At 35.5% G+C, this 16,910-nt stretch overlaps 1 non-coding gene across 1 annotated transcript; it reads right to left on the reverse strand.

Moving 5' to 3' along the window:
• Positions 1-8,372: 8,372 nt before the first annotated feature.
• Positions 8,373-8,479, reverse strand: LOC114391358. Its single transcript, XR_003662148.1, has one exon. It is a non-coding gene; the product is annotated as a small nucleolar RNA R71 (small nucleolar RNA).
• Positions 8,480-16,910: the final 8,431 nt, after the last annotated feature.

Below are 16,910 nucleotides of genomic sequence, written 5' to 3' on the forward strand. Positions count from 1 at the left end.
CTAAAATAACTTGATAAAAGGGGAAATGATTTAAAAAATTAAATTGATTTAAAACACAATGAATAAATAGTTACTACATCTTACTTATATCATACAGAGAAATTAAAACATTATGGTAATTGATATGAGAGACAAAGAGACATACATAATAAATAAAACATAATAAAATAAAAATAACGGAATGTATTAACAATAACAATTGAAACACAAAAATGATGAAACTAATCATAGTTTGAAAGATGTTGTGTAGCGGACATGTCTTCTTCCATTTGGGTTACTGGTTTGCTAAAAATGATTAAATTTCTATTGGACATAAAAGTTTCCAATAGTTGGATTTTGTTAACACCTTTAACACATCTTCATCATTTTTCAACTCTGTTATTTCATATTCGATTAATTTCTTTTGAATATTTTGCATGGTCTGGTCATTGAAAGAACAATTGTCTAACCACCTATGATTCATGAATTCCATAAGGGGGAACCCCTAAAGGTGCAACTTGTTTCATGACATCCTTGAGTGTTTCGATGCTGCATCCCGAAGGAATGTCAAATCTTATTAGGTTTGTTCCCATGAAGGAGTAATCCAAAAACCAGCCTTGTCATGGTATGTTCCACTTGTCGTTGTAGTACAACATTCCATCATGGGTAGGAGTAATGGTGGATTGAAGTAGGTTGAGTATACCATCTAGTATTCTATTAATGGTACATAATAATTCTATAGGGCCAACCACGAGTATTTTTCATTACACATTAACATTGTGCAAACATCCTCATCATTTTTCAATTACAGAGATTGAAAAAAATATTATTAACCTACATCTATGAATGGTTGTTGGTAGTAGATTTCATCTACAAATTAGTCATTGGTTAGCCGAAGGGTCTTGTGCATTTTACTCTTGAGTGTCTCAAAAGAACACTCATTAGGAACTCAAATTGGTATTGGAGTAGAACTTTGAAAATAAACACCAGTTTTGTTGTGAATGATTGATCCATTTTGGAAAAATGAACGTTAATCTCAAGTTAGCAATTATCTAACTTCTTGTTTCTCCCAAGAATTCCATAGCATTGAGATTGAATTTGGTTTGTGAAGGTATGTTGTGTGGAAGTGCGTGATTGCATTGAGGGTATTTAGTGTTATTTATAGTTGTTTGATGTGTATTGGAATCTCATAAGGTTAGGATTGTATTTCTGATAGAGGCTTGTCTCGAATCCAATGTTGATTGAGACATGTCATTTATTATAATTTTGCTTTTATCGATATAGTGCATAGTATTGTCAATTTTGACTGTGATTTTATCCTGCTAGCTAGTACTCAAGACGTCTATTATTACTTTCCGACTTGAATTTAAATTGTGAGTTGTCAATTCAATGTCAGTTTTATTGGTGAATCATCTATTATTTTTTCAGAGACGTGAGTAAATTACATTCTGACTTAAAGTTAAATTGTGAGTTGTCAAGTCAATATCAATTATTTATTAATAATAGAGACTTGATTAATTCACACAAACTTATAAAAACCAAGTGTCTGTGTTTTAGGGGGTTGTCATTTTTTGGACCAAATTATTAACATAAACTGAAACAAACGATTTATTTCATTACGTAAAGTAAGTACTACAAACAACAACTACGAAATGAAGTAGGCAATGCAAACTCATAGTGACATAATGTTAAAGCACTGAACACCGACATAGCACACCACGAGTAAACCTCAAAGTAGAAACAACTAGCACATAGATCATCCCCAGATTACCAACCTCATTTGAATATTGGTTCATGGGAAAGAGACATGTTTCTTCCTTCTAGCCCGAAAGAGGAGTCACTATGACTACCATGGTCTCTTTGACCCAACAACTCTCGTATTCATCTGATAGGTCCTCAAGATTGGAGGTTGAGTTATGTTGGTTTTTTGGTGAGTTATTGTTGTCACAAATTGTGGCAAATAACTCCACAAATGGTAGTTTTGGGTTGTTGTAAAAAATGTTAAACATTTGTCAAACATCAGGATCATGTCCTAGAATAAAACATGTGTACATATATGGTTATCCTAACTCAAATATGGGACATCGAAAGTGGAGATGTTGGATATGTTGGTGTGGCTCAATGTTTATTTTTTGGTGAACAAGTTCAAGCAATTATGTAAGGGTTATAGCCTTGTTAACCATGGAAGTTTTTGTATTATTACTAATGAAGGTAGTGCCTTCATTAGTGTTGCAGATTTGACCATTGTAATAAATACAAACATAAGCAGTTGGGTGACAGATTGCGGTAAGAGTTGAGATGAATATTTGAAATTTCTACGAATGTTTTCAGTTGGTAGTGGTATTTATACAATTTGTCAATTGCAAGCAAGTATTAACTGTGCAGTCACATGCATTGATAAACGACATGCATAGAGTCAAAAACATAATTTTAGATCCTTGTTGATAAAATTGATACACGATATATTTTTATTATGTTGGAAATAAATTAAAAAAATGACATAATATGACCAATTAAACATTTTTTAAGGGTCAAAAACATAATTTTTATTTTTATTTTTTACTCTTAATTTGATGTCCTTGTTAATGAAACTGTTACATGATATTTTTTTTTTGGTTCTTTAACGTGAAATCTATGAAATAAATGTCACGATATATTTTTAATGTATTAAAGATAAATTAAAAAAAAATTATAACATGACCACTTAAACATTGTTTTAAGGGTTGAAAACATGTTTTTTTTAATTTTTTACTCTTAATTTGAGGTCCTTGTTGATGAAACTGTTACACAATATATTTTTTTGGATTCTTTGATGTGAAAATTATGAAATAAATTTTCCACGATATATTTTTAATATATTGGGGATAAATTAAAAAAAATTGTATAACACGGCCACTTAAACATTGTTTTATGGGTCAAAAACATAATTTTTTAATTTTTACTCTTAATTTGATGTCCTTGTTGATAAAATTGTTACACGATATATTTTTTTAGATTCTTTGACATCAAAACTATGAAATAAATTTTCCACGGATTTTTTTAATGTATTGGAGATAAATTAAAAAAATTGCATAACATTATCACTTAAACATTTTTTTAAGTGTCGAAAACAATTTTTATTTTTTTTATTTTTTACTCTTAATTTGAGGTTCTTGTTGATGAAATTGATACACGATATATATTTTTTTATTCTTTAACGTGAAAACTATGAAATAAATTTTCCACGGATTTTTTTAATGTATTGAAGATAAATTTATAAAACTGCATAACATGATCACTTAAACATTGTTTTAAGGGTCGAAAACATTTTTATTATGTTTTTTTACTCTTAATTTGAGATCCTTGTTGATGAAACTGCTACACGATATATTTTTTTGAATTCTTTGATGTGAAAAATATGAAATAAATTTGCCATAGATTTTTTAATGTATTGGAGATAAATTAAAAAATTGCATAACATGACCGCTTAAACATTGTTTTAAGGGTCGAAAACATCATTTCTTGGATTTTTTACTCTTAATTCGAGGTCCTTGTTAATGAAACTGTTACGCGATATATGTTCTTTTGGATTCTTTGATGTGAAAACTATGAAATAAATTTTCCACAAATTTTTTTAATGTATTGGAGATAAATTAAAAAAATTGCATAACATGATCACTTAAACATTGTTTTTTTGGATTCTTTGTCAGTTGCTTGGAGTTGTTCACTATGCAACCACATGCACTAATAACTGGCATGCGAGTCTGAGCAACACATGGCCTCAAAATGCGGTAAAGGGTCTATTTGGTGAGCAATAACAATAAAAATAGCTTTAATCGTTCGCACAGTCTTTGTCAGTTGCGTGCAGTTATTCACTATGCGGTCACATGCACTAATAATTGCCATGCAAGGTTGTTCAGCACATGGCTTTTGTCTGAATGTAAGGTCTCAAGATTCCAAATAATGTTAAAATGATTGTCTTACTATTTTGCCTCGATATTCCAAAGCACGTCAACCATGAACCCGTGATTGATTATATATTTAAGGGCATCATATCACCCTATACTTTGCATAAAGTACAAGCAAAATGAGTTCAGACCTAATTTATGTGTTTGTTTATGTCAATGGTGAGATCATCCATAGTACAAGTGGAAACGCAATTTTCACCAGTGACAACACAAAATCGATGTTGTTGTATCCAATAATGATGCTGTCAAACATAATCACTGTAATACAATCATCAATTAGAAATGATGATGTTTCATCTGCAATTACTTCACTTTGGTATCGTTGTCGTATATACAAAATGAATGGACATGTTGAGTATAGGGCATGTCGAATTATTGACAAAGAAAGTGTTTGGTGCATGTTTAACACATTCACAAATATGCCAAGTGGAATATGTATGGAACTTAGAGTTGAAGTTCATACTTCACCGCCACCTTCTCAAGCTAATGAGCTCATCTGGACGGAGATGGAGCAAAAGCGGTGTAACTCCATGAAATTAGAATAAACTTTTTAACATATTTTTTTGTTGTATTGCTTTAATTACTTGTTAGTATTTATTATGTATTTGGCGTTTGTACCATGCATTCTCGTTGTTATTTTCATTTGTCGTGAGGGTACTTAAATAAAATGCAGAGATTAAAGCACTTAAACATGAATATGATGTAAATGGATAAGTTGAACATAAAGTAAATGAAGAATAATATTGTCCTACTACAACAAATTTGACTAATTAATCCCCATAATGGTGTCCTATTTCACAAGGAGGATATATCTTATTATGTCCTAGATTTTGACGTGGACGTTGATCTGGTATCATGCAATGATAGATTATTCTCGTCAACATCTTGGATAAACATCAAATTGAAACTTAGGGATTAAAGTGACTCAGTTCGTTTTGTAGGCTATGCATGTATTCACAAGCTAATGCTGGTGTGCCACAATCAGTTCCAAAAACTTGCTCAGGAATTCATCTAGTTAGGCAATTGGTGGAATGTGGTCTATGTTCGAAGGACTAGGTGGAACATAATCCGTGATTAGGAGAATTGGTGTGTATATAAGATTACATTTTGTTTGCACCATGTTTGTTGTTCTTGAGGATTGACTAGTTTCTGTATTCATTGACGCTCCTCTTGGCAGTTGCATATATAAAAAAAATAATAGAATTACTTTGATACCGCGCCAGGTATTCTTTAGAATGCTTCACATGTCCTATAATCGATTGTCCCTCTAAAACCATTTATTGGCGTTGTCGCCAATACCCTATCCACTTTGCATGTTTTTCAGCCCAATTTGTGTCAGTTCGACCTCGCATGTCGATTTTGTGAAGTTTATCCATGATTTTTTGGGGATCTGGTATGCCTTGTTGTAGTTGGAATTGAAGTTTAACTCTATCCGTTTGTTTCCATTCTACTATTGAGAAACAAATTAGTGTGGTGTAGGCAGACCATATGGAGGAGTCTTCGAAAGCTCTCGACTCAATAAGATCCAAAAAGTAGATATATGGATTCCACAAAAACTGAAATAATACATTTGAATAATTAATTATTAAAAACACAAACTTCAACGGAATTTTTATGTAATCCATAGTTTAGTATTTATTACTTGTTCAGGCGTCATGTTGTCTAATCTTATTTTATAACCGGTGACATCTCCATGTCGTGTGCCAATAAAGCTTAATCCACTGTCACTCCATCTAATATATGGAATAATATCAAATTAATAGATATTCATTGGGTTGCGATTAAATCTTGCTGCAATGAAGGGCATGCGATATCATGCTTAAGATTGTAACAATGACGCACACCTACCCATAGTTTTCGCCTCAGGGTTAGTGGCCCTACACATTTCCCTATATAGTGTTGCAAGACAAGCAAAACACCAACTATAGCGCCTAACTCGTTCGAGATCAGCCAACACTATTAGGTACATCAAATAAACCCAATTTCCTGTCTTGTCGGGCATTAAAATTCCACCAATTAGCCACAAAATGTAAGCTCTATGATGTGTCATCATTTTCTCCTATTTCTTAACCCTTTTTGGTTACCATTTTAATTACTGATTAGCCTTAATTGTCAAATTAATTATGCAGTTTTATCATTTGGGCCTACTGGATTAATTTTGTGTTTTTAATTTAATTTCAAGAGAATTATAAGCAATTGGGCTTGAATCCAGAATTGGGCTTGGACATGAAGAGAGCAGACAATTTTAATCTACCAAATCTTATCTTATCCAGATTTTATCTCATCTAGATATTATTTCATCTAGATTTTATCTTATCTTATCTAGATTTTATTTCATCTAAATTTTATTTTATCAAATCTTATCTTATATTGTCCAGATTTTATTTTATTAATGGACTTGGACTTAAAACAGATTTGTAAGCTTTGGGGCTGAGAACCTATATAACAGCACCAAGGTTTTAGTTTTAAGAGTCCCTTTCATTTTGGGAGAAAGAAAAATATTATGTTTTTCAATTCCAGTTTTTACTATTCACGTAGCTATAAAATTTCATTTTTTGCTTCAATCTGCAATTTCGTTTTCTACTGATTAATGGAAGGCTAAGTCTCCAGCATTGTTTTCTCTTGAGGATCAAGCACAACTCTCTTTGAGGTTTTATTATTACTATTGAATTCTAATAAGTTTTTCCTCTTCACCAATTACTCTGTATTTGTTGCTATTAATCCATGCATGCTCAGTGCTTGATTAATTGTCTCTGCGCTTAATTTACATTCATGCTTAATGATCAGTTCCATTCATGATTAATTGGTGTATGTGTTGCTTAATCACATAATGACTGCCTTATGTTAAATTTCGCTTAGTAATTTAATTTAGGGTTGGATTAAGTGGTTGAACTGATAAAGGATAAATTCTCGTAACCTAGGATAAGAGACTTGCTTGTGAATCAAGGGGAAACAACGTATTTTAATTATGATATTTTCTAATTAAAATTTGCTCGCTGTTTAATTTACAAAAACAAACAACCCCCCAAGTCGTTATTGTTTTATTACTATCTGTTATGAACATTTGGTTGACCATTGCTCGTTAGGAGACGATCTAGGATCACTTCCTAGATACTGCATTTTTAATGTTTATTTGATTCGAGTACGGCCTCGATCAAATTTGGCGTCGTTGCTGGGGAGCAGCGGGCCAAAGGTTCATAATAGTGTTTAGTTATCTTATTTTGTGTAGCATTCTGTTTTGCATTTCAGTTGCATCTCCTTTTTAGCGACTATTTTTAGCGATTGATTCAGCTTTGTGTTTTGCTGCGAACAGTGCTGAACAGTGATTAGCGACTGATTTTGCAATTTAATTAGCGATTTTTGTTTTGATAGTTAGAGTTGTTATTTTTTGCTGATTTTTTGTGTGGTAGCTTCTTTTGATCCATATTTTGTGTGAAAAATACCAGGAGCACTTGCTGTGACAGTATTTGAGAGACAAAAGTTTTGGGAACTTGTTTTTAGCAAAACTTAAAACGGCCATAACTTTTGCTCCGGGTATCAGAATAACTATTATTATATATGCATTTGGGGTAGAAAAAAATTTCCCATACTTTGACAGTCTACTAAAACCAGTTGGGGTCTCCCAAACTCCAAAAATCAGCCGTTTACTAAGTTTTTTTTTTATTTTTCAAGTATTATTGTCCTATTTTTCTAAACTTTGCTTAGGTGGTTTTCATAGTTAGACTTTGAAATTTTTTGTGCTATCTTTTCGTGATTTTAGGGTGTTGCTCACAAAATTTCAGATCATTTGGATATCATTTGACTATAGCTATAGGTTTAACCCTCCCCTGGTGCTTGTTTGAGAAACACATGATTTGCTGCATATAGTGCATGACTAGGGGCAATCCAGGTGACTTACAACCCTTTGATCCTGAAATAGATAGAACCTTTCATAGATTAGTTAGGCATAGTGTGCATCTTGGTCATTCTATGCATTTTGAGCATCCTGATCATTTTGAGCATTCTGTTGCTGGTGATTCTGAATATTCTAATTTTAAGCATTCAGTTGTTAATTTTCATACTGAGAATATTGCTCAACCTCCACCTCGTAAGAGGACTCTTAGGGAGATGGCTGCACCTGATTTCACTTATGAAAGCTTGTGCATTCAATATCCTGATGAGGGTGTTCCATATGTTCTCAAGACTGGACTAATACATTTGCTGCCCAAGTTTCATGGTCTTGTAGGTGAAGATCCTCATAAGCATCTTAAGGAGTTCCATATTGTTTGTTCCACCATGAAGCCCCCTGATGTCCAAGAAGATCATATCTTTCTAAAGGCTTTTCCTCATTCTTTGGAGGGAGTGGCAAAAGATTGGCTATACTACCTTGCTCCCAGGTCTATTTTCAGCTGGGATGACCTTAAGAGGGTGTTCTTGGAGAAATTCTTCCCTGCATCTTGGACCACTGCCATCAGAAAAGACATTTCAGGCATCAGGCAACTTAGTGGAGAAAGCTTGTATGAGTACTGGGAAAGATTCAAGAAATTGTGTGCAAGCTGCCCTCACCACCAAATTTCTGAGCAACTCCTTCTTCAATATTTCTATGAGGGACTTAGCAACATAGAGAGGAGTATGATTGATGCTGCCAGTGGTGGAGCTCTTGGTGATATGACCCCTGTTGAGGCTAGGAATTTGATTGAGAAGATGACTTCCAACTCCCAACAATTCAGTGCAAGAAATTATGCTATTGTTCTTAGAGGAGTCCATGAGGTGGTCACGGATTCATCTTCATCTACTGAAAATAAAAAGCTTGAAGGAAAACTTGATGCCTTGGTCAACTTGGTAACTCAGCTTGCCATGAATCAGAAATCTACACCTGTTGCAAGAGTCTGCGGTCTATGTTCTTCTGCAGATCACCATACAGATCTCTGTCCTTCTTTGCAGCAACAATCTGGAGTCAATGAGCAACCTAAAGCTTATGCTGCAAACATTTATAATAGACCTCCTCAGCAGCAAAACCAACAACAATAGAATAATTATGACCTTTCGAGCAATAGATACAATCCAGGTTGGAGGAATCATCCAAATCTGAGATGGACAAGTCCTCCACAACAACAGCAGCATGTCCCTCCTTTCTAGAATGTTGTTGGTCCAAGCAAGCCATATGTTCCTCCTCCAATACAGCAACAGCAGTCACAACAAAGACAACAAGCAACTGAGGCTCCTCCTTAACCTTCCTTAGAAGAGTTAGTGAGACAAATGACCATCCAGAATATGCAATTTCAGTAAGAGACAAGAGTCTCCATTCAAAGTCTAACAAATCAGATGGGGCAGATGGCTACTCAGATGAACCAAGCTCAGTCCCAAAATTCTGACAAATTGCCTTCACAAACTGTGCAGAATCCGAAAAATGTGAGTGCCATCACCTTGAGGTCTGGCAACCAAATTCAAGTGCCTCCACTAGTAGCAGTACCTGCACCTGAACCTGTCAAGCTTCATTCTACACCTGAAAAAGAGGATGAGATAGTTGCACAAAAGAGAAAGCTTCCTAACAAAAGTTTTCATGCAGGTGGACCTTCTTCTAGTAATTTTGACTTACAACAGCCTCTTATCCCTCTTCCATTCCCACCTAGAGCAATTCCAAACAAAAAGATGGAAGAAGTGGAAAAGGAGATCTTGGAGACCTTCAGGAAAGTAGAGGTGAACATACCTCTGCTAGATGCCATCAAGCAGATTCCAAGATATGCCAAGTTTCTAAAGGAGTTGTGCACCCACAAAAGGAAGCTCAAAGGCAATGAAAGGATTAGCATGGGTAGAAATGTGTTAGCATTGATAGGTAAATCTGTTCCTCACATTCCTGAGAAATGTAAGGACCCAGGTACTTTCTGTATACCTTGCATTATTGGGAACAGTAAATTTGAGATGCCATGCTAGATCTAGGAGCATCAGTTAGTGTCATGCCTCTGTCCATTTTCAATTTTTATCTCTTGGACCTTTGCAATCTACAGATGTGGTGATTCATTTGGCAAATAGAAGTGTTGCTTACCCCGCAGGTTTCATAAAGGATGTGCTGGTTTGGGTTAGTGAACTTATTTTTCCTGTTGATTTTTATGTTCTAAATATGGAAGAGGGATTTTCCCATGGTTCAGTTCCAATTATTTTAGGCAGGCCATTTATGAAAACAGCCCGAACCAAGATAGATGTTTATGCTGTCATATTGTCTATGGAATTTGGTGATATTATTGTTCATTTTAACATTCTTGATGCCATGAAACATCCATCTGAGGATCATTCTATTTTTCGTGCTGAGATAATTGATCATATTGTTGATGATTATATGTTTGATTTTGACAATGTTCTTCATGGTAGGAAACATCCATTTTTATCTGATTTTCATACTTGTCCTTCCTTATGCATTGAATCTGAATCTGAGTTTGAATTTGATCCTGTATCTGATTTTTATGCTGAGAATGAATCTGAATTTGAGTCTGGTTCTGATTTTCTAGGTGTTGTACCTCTTGATGTTGATTTTTTAGAGTCAGAATGCACTAACCATGTTGCCGGAAGTACATATACTTCTAACTTGCTTTATGAGGTACAGGCTGAGGAACCTTCTTCTTCTCCTACCATGGTTCCTCCCACTGTTCAGCCACCACCCATACTAGAGTTGAAGCCCTTACTAGCAACCCTCAAATATGCTTACTTGGAGGACAAGGAAAAATTTCCAGTGATCATCTCTGCCTTCCTTGTTGCTGAGCAAGAGGAGAAGTTGTTGCTAGTGCTCAAGAAGCACAAGAAAGCCATTGGATGGACTTTAGCAGACATTCCTGGTATTAGCCCAATTACCTGCATGCATAGGATACTTTTAGAGAATGGAGCTAAGCCAGTGAGGCAGCCACAACGGCGACTCAACCCCGTCATTCTAGATGTAGTGAAAAAGGAAGTGACCAAGCTCTTACAAGCTGGAATCATCTACCCCATTTCTGACAGTCAGTGGGTGAGTTCAGTCGAAGTGGTTCCTAAGAAGACAGGCCTCACAGTGATCAAGAATGAAAAGGATGAGCTTATCCCCACAAGAGTGCAGAACAGCTAGCGAGTCTGCATTGATTATAGGAGGCTGAATCAGGTAACCAGAAAAGATCATTTCCCCCTGCTTTTCATTGATCAAATGCTTGAGCCATTGGCAGGTAAGTCTCATTACTATTTTCTTGATGGTTTTTCTAGTTATTTACAAATTCATATTGCTCTTGAGGATCAAGAAAAAACCACATTCATTTGTCCTTTTGGCACTTTTGCCTATATGAGGATGCCTTTTGGCCTATGCAACGCCCCTGGCACCTTCTAGCGGTGTATGCTTAGCATTTTCAGTGACTTTTTAGAGAGTTGCATAGAGGTGTTTATGGATGATTTTACTATTTATGGATCCTCTTTTGATACATGTTTGGATAGTCTGGATAGAGTTCTTAGTAGATGCATTAAATCTAACCTTGTGCTGAATTTTGAAAAATGTCACTTCATGGTAGAACAAGGTATAGTTTTAGGGCATATCATTTCCAGTAGGGGCATAGAGGTAGACCCTGCAAAAATAGATGTTATTTCACAATTGCCTTACCCCTCTTGCATTCGAGAGATTCGTTTTTTTCTTGGTCATGCAGGGTTTTATAGGCGCTTTATAAAAGATTTTAGCAAAATGGCCCTTCCACTATCCAATCTCCTGCAAAAAAAGGTGGAGTTTGATTTTGATGACCGATGCAAAGAGGCTTTTGATTGTCTCAAGTGTGCGGTGACTACCACCCCTATCATTCAGGCACCTGATTGGACAACCCCATTTGAGCTAATGTGCGATGCATCCAATTACGCATTGGGGGTTGTCCTTGCTTAAAAGATTGATAAGCTGCCTCGGGTGATCTACTACGCTTCTAGAACTTTGGATGTTGTTCAAGCAAATTACACTACCACAGAGAAGGAGCTATTAGCGATAGTTTTTGCTTTTGAAAAATTGCATTCATATTTGCTTGGTACTCGTGTTATTGTTTATACTGACCATGCAACTCTGAAGTACCTGTTTAAGAAGGCTGAATCAAAGCCTAGATTGATCGGGTGGATGCTTTGGCTCCAAGAGTTTGATTTGGAGATCCGTGATTGGAGTGGTGCACAAAACCTCGTGGCTGACCACCTGAGTAGGATTGAGCGTTCGTTTGAGGACTCACCCATTCGGGATGATTTTCCGGATGACCATTTGTACATTGTGTATAGTATTTCTGATTCCTTCCCCACTCCCTGGTTTGCTAATATTGTGAATTATTTGGTTGCTTTTGTTTTTCCTCCCTTAGCATCTAAAGCTCAAAATGATAAAATTAAGAGTGATGCTAAGCATTATATTTGAGATGACCCCTATTTGTGGAAGTTGTGAAGTGACCAGGTTATTAGGAGATGCATTCCAGACCATGAGATTGACTCAGTCCTGCAATTCTGTCATTCTTCCGCACCAGGTGGCCATCTTAGCATACAGAGGACAGCTCGCAAGGTGCTTGACTGCGGTTTATATTGGCCCACCATCTTCAAGGATGCGTGGAGAATCTGTAGCACTTGTGAGTCTTGTCAGAGAGCAGGCGGCTCACCTTCATGGAGACAGCAAATGCCTCAACAACCCATGTTATTCTGTGAGGTGTTTGATGTCTGGGGTATAGATTTTATGGGGCCTTTCCCTGTCTCTTTTGGTTTTGTTTATATTCTCCTTACTGTTGATTATGTTTCAAAATGGGTGGAAGCCAAACCCATTAGAACTAACGATGCTAAGGTCGTTGTGGATTTTGTTAGATCTAATTTGTTTTGCAGGTTTGGAATCCCTAGAGCCATCGTTAGTGATCAAGGCACCCATTTTTGTAACAGATCCATGTATGCCTTGCTCAAAAAGTATGGGGTCGTGCACAGAATTTCCACACCATACCACCCTCAAACTAATGGGCAGGCTGAGATTTCAAACAAGGAGATAAAAAAGATCTTGAAGAAGATTGTGCAGCCAAACAGAAAGGATTGGAGCACCAGGCTAGATGATGCTCTTTGGGCGCATAGGACTACCTACAAAGCACCAATAGGAATGTCTCCTTATCGGGTTGTCTTTGGCAAGGCATGCCATCTTCCTGTAGAGATAGAGCACAAAGTCTACTGGGCTGTAAAGACCTGCAACTTCTCTATTAATCAGGCTGGAGAGGAAAGGAAGTTGCAACTAAGTGAGCTAGATGAGATCCATTTAGAAGCCTATGGGAATTCCAAATTCTACAAGGAGAAGACCAAGAAGTTCCATGACAACTTGATAGCTAAGAAGGACTTCATGGTTGGACATAAAGTTTTATTGTATAACTCTAGGCTCGGACTCATGAGTGGTAAGTTGAGGTCAAAGTGGATTGGTCCTTTTGTGGTGACTAATGTTTTTCCTTATGGTACAATTGAGATCAAAAGTGAGTCCACAGATAAGAGCTTCAAGGTCAATGGACACCGGCTGAAACCATTCCTCACAAATCCCTCCTTAGTGGATGTAGTGGTGGAGGAGACCTCCTTACTTCACCCTACTTCTCTTCCGCCATGACTTAGGGAGTTTTCTTTTTTTGTCTCCTTCTTTACTTTTATTGCACTTGTCCAAATTTATTGATTGTTTTGATTGTTCTTGATCTTATGATTGTGCTACATTGAGGACAATGTGTTGTTTAAGTGTGAGGGGGGGATTGTTCTTTAATTTTGTTGGGTATTCTAGTTTAATTTTCTTAGTTTTTTTTAGGTTAATTTTGTTATTTTGGTTTTATGTTTGTGTACAACATTGCATGTTCCTCTTTGAATTTTGGGTTATGTACAGGTAATGGGTAATTGTTTTTGAAATAGGAGTTTCTTGGCATTTTGTGAATTGAAACCCTTGTTTTTCTCTACATGTCAAGTTAGTTTTGAAAGTTCGAATTGAAAGTGATAGATTTACCCTTGGTGAGAATTTGAGCCATCATCATCATCTATTTTATTCGGTGTGTTTTGCCCCATTGATTGCTTGCACAATAGCCTTGGCTCGACTCTTGTTGATACTTCTTGCTTCACATGCATGTTGGGAGATGATTTAGGCATTTTGTTCTTATAAGCCTCTAGCCAAATGAGTCTACCTTGAATTAATTCCTTTGATAGCCCCTTTGAGCCTATGTTCCCCTTTCTTTGTTTTGAAGCTCATTACAAGCCTTAAGTGAAAAACCATGATTTCACCCTACCCTTAAGGAATTTTGGAGCTTTGGAATTGTTTGGGGAATAAGTGGGAGGGGGGGTATGTTTCATTGGATGATATGTTTTTATTGGCCATGCTTGATGATGTATACATATATTGCCTAATTGTTGCTTTATTTTTCAAATGCTTTCAATTGCTACTGTCCACGTTCAATATATATATATATATATATATATATATATATATATATATATATATATATATATATATATATATATATAATAAAAAAATGAAGTTGAATAAATGAGGTCTTGGTTTGAAGACTTGGTTTGGTTGAAGACTTGGTTGATTTTGTTTTGGGTTTACTTTTTAAAGCTTAATTTGTAATTTTGGTTTTGGGGTTTACTACTTTTTCTTACTTCCCACTTATTCCCCATTGCTCCTCTATTCCTTTGGGTTTTAGCTACTATCCCATACTTTCATCTACCTTGTCCTTGACCCCATTACAACCTTGAAAGACCTTTTTATCCTCATGTGCTTGTGCTTGTGATGTGGTTGTCAATTTTAGAGTCTTGCCAAGTCTATGTGGTGTTTGTTTTCATGGGTGCTCTGAGAGTAAACAATAGCCTAGACTCTTGAGAGATAGAGTGCATATCTTGTGAGGCTTTATCACTTTTCATTCTTGAGCTGATTGACTATCTTGCCATGTTTAAGATGCTTGGATGATTTTCATGACGACCTTGACTCTTTACATGTTGGATGTTACCCATTCTTTTCATTCCTTGATATTCATTGAGAAATATGTAATTGTTGTTGTGTCTGTTTGTTTCTCTTTAATGTTTCTGGATTTGTCCCTTGCTTTATTTTTTTTATTTTGCCCAGGAGTGCAAAAGGCTAAGTGTGAGGGGATTTGATGTGTCATCATTTTCGCCTATTTCTTAACCCTTTTTTGTCACCATTTTAATTACTGATTAGCCTTAATTGTCAAATTAATTATGCAGTTTTATCATTTGGGCCTACTGGATTAATTTTGTGTTTTTAATTTAATTTCAGGAGAATTATAAGCAATTGGGTTTGAATCCGGAATTGGGCTTGGACTTGAAGAGAACAGACAATTTTATTCTACCAAATCTTATCTTATCCAAATTTTATCTCATCTAGATATTATTTCATCTAGATTTTATCTTAACTTATCTTATCTATATTTTATTTCATCTAGATTTTATTTTATCAAATCTTATCTTATCTTGTCCAGATTTTATTTTATTAATGAACTTGGACTTAAAACAGATTTGTAAGCTTTGGGGCTAAGAACCTATATAACAGCACCAAGGTTTTAGTTTTAAGAGTCCCTTTCATTTTGGGAGAAAGAATAATTTTAGGTTTTGCAATTCCAATTTTTACTATTCACGTAGCAATAAAATTTTGTTTTCTGTTTCAATCTGCAATTTCGTTTTCTACTGATTAATGAAAGGCTAAGTTTCCAGCGTTGTTTTCTCTTGAGGATCAAGCACAACTCTCTTTGAGGTTTTATTATTACTATTGAATTCTGATAAGTTTTTCCTCTTCACCAATTACTCTGTATTTGTTGCTATTAATCCATGCATGCTTAGTGCTTGATTAATTATCTCTGCGCTTAATTTACGTTCATGCTTAATGATCAGTTTCGTTCATGATTAATTGGTGTACGTGTTCCTTAATCACATAATGACTGCCTTATGTTGAATTTCGCTTAGTAATTTAATTTAGGGTTGGATTAAGTGGTTGAACTGATAAAGGATAAATTCTCGTAACCTAGGATAAGAGACTTGCCTTTGAATCAAGGGGAAACAAAGTGTTTTAATTATGATATTTTCTAATTAAAATTTGCTCACTGTTTAATTTACAAAAACAAACAACCCCCCCCCCCCAATTCGTTACTATTTTATTACTATCTGTTATGAACGTTTAGTTGACCATTGCTCGTTGAGAAACGACCTAGGATCACTTCCTAGATACTGTATTTTTAATGTTTATTTGATTCGGGTACGACCTCGGTCACTCTACAATGTGCTTCTAACTATTGTTGTGTTGGTTCTGCGAGAAGTGGCGTCATATTATCTTGTAACCACTTAAGTTTAATGGTAGAGTTGACTAGTGCTTCTCCCTTTGGCAGAACTATACCCAAATATTGTTGACACGCTTCCTCCTAGTCATAGTACGTTGCGCCCGTTACTAGCCTACTGTCAACCCTTACTCCATGTTGTAGTGCTACATCCTCAAGTGTAATTGTGCATTCCCCAACAAGAAAATGAAAAGTGAGTCTCTGGTCTTCATTGCTCAACAAGTGCAATGATTAGATGATGACCAATTTTAAAGTGTCGTAATTTGGCAACATCGGTAAAGCAGAATGACTTAACAATGGCTTAATTAAAGGATGAGGAGGAGGCATGGAATGACAATAAGAAATGATTATTGGTGGTTGTCCTTATACATTCAAAGTTACATTTTTTTAATTGTCACGACAATAAAAATTGTGTTATCAAATAAAAGGTTATAATATCATTTAATTTGTACTTAACATGTTTGGTATCTTTGAAGATCGATGACAATCTTGTTTCCATAATAATGTTGTTGGCTCCATTCTCCTTTTGCACAATGAAAGTTGTTAACAAACTTTTTTGTCGTGATTCTAAATAAGTTGGTGTAGGGTATTTATAGGCATCAAGTGTTACACGCATGAAGAGATGTATGTGCAATCTGTGCGAAATATTGTGCAAACACTGTACACATCAACAATCTTGCAAAGACATTGAAGACATTGT

The sequence above is a fragment of the Glycine soja genome, chromosome 16, assembly GCF_004193775.1.
Source record: "Glycine soja cultivar W05 chromosome 16, ASM419377v2, whole genome shotgun sequence".
Lineage (NCBI taxonomy): Eukaryota > Viridiplantae > Streptophyta > Magnoliopsida > Fabales > Fabaceae > Glycine > Glycine soja.